Here is a 4,134-nt window from a genome sequence, read left to right as displayed (position 1 = left end):
CAGGATTGTTTGGAATCAAACTTAGAACTCATTTATTAGATGAAATTGTTAATAGTGGGAGATATAGAACTAGTGAGTGTCAATTTCAATTGGTGTGACAAAAAATGTGCAATTACACAATAATTTTATTAATTTTTGATTATTTTTTCCTTTGACATTCTTTATGTTTGGCTACTTATTGAAATGGAATAGAGTAACTAAAAATCCCCTAAAATTACAATATTATTTTTTTCAAGTATTTTTCACCTTTATTTATGTAGCTCTAATTTGAGGAATCAAAAAAATTCTCGTAAAAACTCTCATTTGTTGTCGCACTTAGAGCTGTTACAAGTGAAGATGGAATGACAGCAGAGACGTATGATTTCACCTCAAGTATGCATGGCTATGATGTTCTTCTGCATAAAGTTAAGGATATTTTTCCTTTTGATATTCTTGTTGTGTTGCATATATGGGGCAGAAAGTATTAGAACTTGTTGCATACATAACCGATACATGATTAATATTTACACAAATTCTGAAATTTGGTGCTTTGATGTGAACCTTTGATACTAGTTCTTTTTAATAATTTGCTTTGGATGGCCTTTTTACGTTTAACCTTTAGAATTTCAAACATAGTTTGTCGTAACTGTGATTTGTAATGAATTACAGGTAGAAATTTGAGCACAAGTTCCTTGATGATGTGAGTGAAAAAATCATTAATAGTGTTCGTGGTGTGTGGGTCGTGTTTTGGAAGATCGGACGCGAAAGCCTCCATCAACAATGAGTTTTGTCTTATAACAACAAATACTAACTGGCATATGAGTTCTACTAGTTTATATCATCCAGACATTCTAGTTTATGATGATATACTTTTACTTTTATACTGACTGGCGAGTAGTAATATTGTATCCATTATACAAGTTGTACAATCCTAAGACAAAACTAGTTCTCTTCAATAGAGATGTTTATTTTGAGGAATCCAATTCATGGAGTGAGTCACAACTCACAACCTATAATTGAAACATTTTCGAGATTGCAGCTTAAGTGGGAGAAAAGCAACTCAGTGAAGGAAACCACTCAGGAGGCAGTGAATGATGAGCCTCATGTGGTGAATAACATAACTACAAGGATCAGAAAATTCCCCTCAATACTTTCACATTATCAAGTTTATCTTGATAATGCTCTCTCAGATGATGGTGATTTAGTTCAGCACTTGGCACTTATTACTGATGTTTAACCTATTAATCTTGATGAAGCTGTTAGTAGCATAGTATGGAGATTAGCTATGGAAAGAAGAGATTAGGAGCATTGAGAAGAATCATACCTGGGAAATGGTAGAATTACCCTAAAGCAAGATCCTTATAGATTTCAAATGGATTTTTAAAGTTAAACTCAAAACAGATCGCTTAATTTCCAAGCATAATGCTAACTGGTAGCTAAAGGTTTCATTTAGAAGGAATTCATATATTACTCAAAGGTGTTTGTTTGCATCTGTAGCTAGATTGGAAACTGTGAGGTTGATTGTTGCTTTTGCTAGTTAGAAGAATTGAAAGTTATGACAGTTGGATGTTCAATTAGTTTTCTCAATGGACCACTTGATTAGGAAGTATTCATTGTACAACCTCTTGGTTTCAGAAGTAAAGGGAATGAAGAGAAGGTTATGAAGTTGAGAAAGTCTCTGTATGGCTAAAAACAAGCACCTAATGCTCTGAACAAAAGGATTGATCCTTCATGATGTTGGTTTTCAGTTCATCACCCTACAATTTCAATTCATCACACACCCTACAATTTCAATTCTATCAATTTCAATGTCAATAAGAATCTCTATTTCCATGGCTATGATGATGACATCTGCTTCCAATGTTTCCTTTCTTTTCTAATCCGCACACACTTGTCATTAATTTATTTTCCAATTCTCAATTGCATTGAATTGTTTGGTTGTTTTAAATTTGAAGGTATATGATTCAGTGTTAGAGAACAAAAATCATCACCTTTTAACTTCTCTTCAAGACACACAAAGACTCCTAATCAACGTTCTTCTATAGAGCAAGCACTAGTTACTACTCTACTCTTTTCAATTTCTCACTTTCTTTCATTCATTTTTTGTTTCTCCGACCACCAATGTGTTTGATACTTACTGTTAGGTGAATGTAGAAGGAACCAACATGGGTGAACCTATTGATTTGAACAAACTCCACAAAACCTGGCGCCTCCACTATACTTCTGCTCCCGATGTTCTCATTCTATTCCATGCTGCTGCTGCTGCTGCACTTTCTTTCTTTCAATTATTCTATTACTAAACTTTAACTATGCTTATTTCACTTCTTTTATCCCACACTCATCAACACTTGTGCATATTTTCTCTTATTGCTCTCATCACCATTTTACTGCTTCCGCCGCAATGAGATAGGTTGAACAAATATTTCAGAAATTCGAATGCCGTGATAACTCTACTAGTGGCATCATTCGCATCGTTGTCCGCTGGAGTATTCCAAATTTGTTAGAGGTAAGTAATACACTGTCAAACCTTAGATGGTTTACATGCTAATTTCACTGATATTTGTCTTGAAGGGTGTGTTAAAATACGCCGGAATGTCAAAATGCTCAAAACCTAGTTCATTTGTTTCTAGTAGTTGCACTTATTATTTCCTGCTAACATCTAGCCTAACCTTAGATGGTTGGAATAACAAATTTTGATGAGAAACTTAGCTTGAGCCTTGACCTCTATTGTTCTCACTCACCTCACCTTCAGCCCAACTCTTGTAGGAACAAGAAGGTGCCACATTGCTTGTATTTGCCAAATTTACTCTTGTGTCCGCCCGCAATGTCTACCTACAATTTCAAGAGGTAATCATCTTGCACAAACATGTTTTCTATACAATATATCTCAACAAATGATGGGGACCTTTAGTACACGATGCATAATTGGTATGAATATGACATTTCCTTCTTCAATTGGTATCTATGATGCTGTCATAACAAACATGTGATTTATACCTAGCAGATCACACTTCAAGATATAAATATTAGTGAACAGCTCCAGGCTCTAATATCTCCAGCAATAATACCACGATCTTTTATAAGTTTACATGTAAATATCAACCTTAATTTTGCCTCATGCGTTTATAATTTGCATGCACTATCTTACTGGCACTGAATAATACTGAGATCCCAATGACACCGGAAACTTATGCCACAAAAACGTTTCAGCATCAAATCCAAAACCATGGTGATATAGTTTTATGTGAATGAGACCAGTGGCCAGTGCAGACCAGTGGCCATAACCGTTAACTTATATAGTGTGCTTCTCTCCTACAGATCTTGCAATATTTCGGTACTTTTAAAGTGTATATATGACGCGCCATTTTGTTGAAATGGTTAAAGTGTCTATTGGCAAATTACACGCATAATGCTCTTTTGGATTGCAGGGAATCGGTAGGAGGACTATATTACCTAAGCTATTTGGATGATAATATGCTTTTGGGCCGTGCTGTTGGTAGAGGTGGTGTATTTGTGTTTACAAGAGCCCAATCACATTATTGAGGAGCTTTGATCAATAGTTCAACTGCTTGACAGCAATATAACAGTAACACTCCTTGAGCCGTCGTTATGGAATTGGCCATATGGAGCGGAAGAAATAATTTGGAGACCTATCATAGCCTACAAGGGATTCTCCTCAATGTAATCTATGTGATATTATTTGATCTTGTTACTTTTTAGGGGAAGGGGAGGGTGTATTGTAAATTTGTTTTGTATCTATTGATTTCATTTTCATTCTTGTATATTGATGTTGATATAGTTTATTTTCAATGTAACTTTTGATATCAAATGTCGAGACGATGATAGTTCAATTGTACATGCCTTCTTTTCACTATGTCAAAAAAGACCTATGAAAGCGCTTTTTTTTTGGCTTTAAAAGCGCTGCCGTAGGTGGCGCTGCTATAGGTTTTAGAAGCGCTTTTGTTTAGGCAAAAGTGCTGTCGTAGGTAGGCCTAAGGCAGCGCTTTTTCTTAAAAAGCGCTTTCATATATAGGCCTATGGCAACGTTTTCCCTTGAAAAACGCTTCCGTAGGAGGGTCTTTAGCAGCAAAAAGCACTTTCGTAGGTAACCTTTAGCAGCGTTTTTTTTCAACTTTTTGTTTTCTTTTATCATCT

The 4,134-nt window shown here is 35.4% G+C and overlaps 1 pseudogene; it reads left to right on the top strand.

The window, feature by feature from the left end:
* The first annotated feature begins 940 nt into the window (after window positions 1–940).
* Window positions 941–3,449, top strand: LOC131601690 (probable plastid-lipid-associated protein 10, chloroplastic; annotated as a pseudogene).
* The last annotated feature ends 685 nt before the right edge of the window (window positions 3,450–4,134 follow it).

The sequence above is a fragment of the Vicia villosa genome, linkage group LG5, assembly GCF_029867415.1.
Source record: "Vicia villosa cultivar HV-30 ecotype Madison, WI linkage group LG5, Vvil1.0, whole genome shotgun sequence".
In the NCBI taxonomy this organism is placed as follows: Eukaryota; Viridiplantae; Streptophyta; class Magnoliopsida; order Fabales; family Fabaceae; genus Vicia; species Vicia villosa.
Note: the sequence above shows the minus strand (reverse complement) of the source record. Positions and strands in the feature narration are given on the sequence as shown.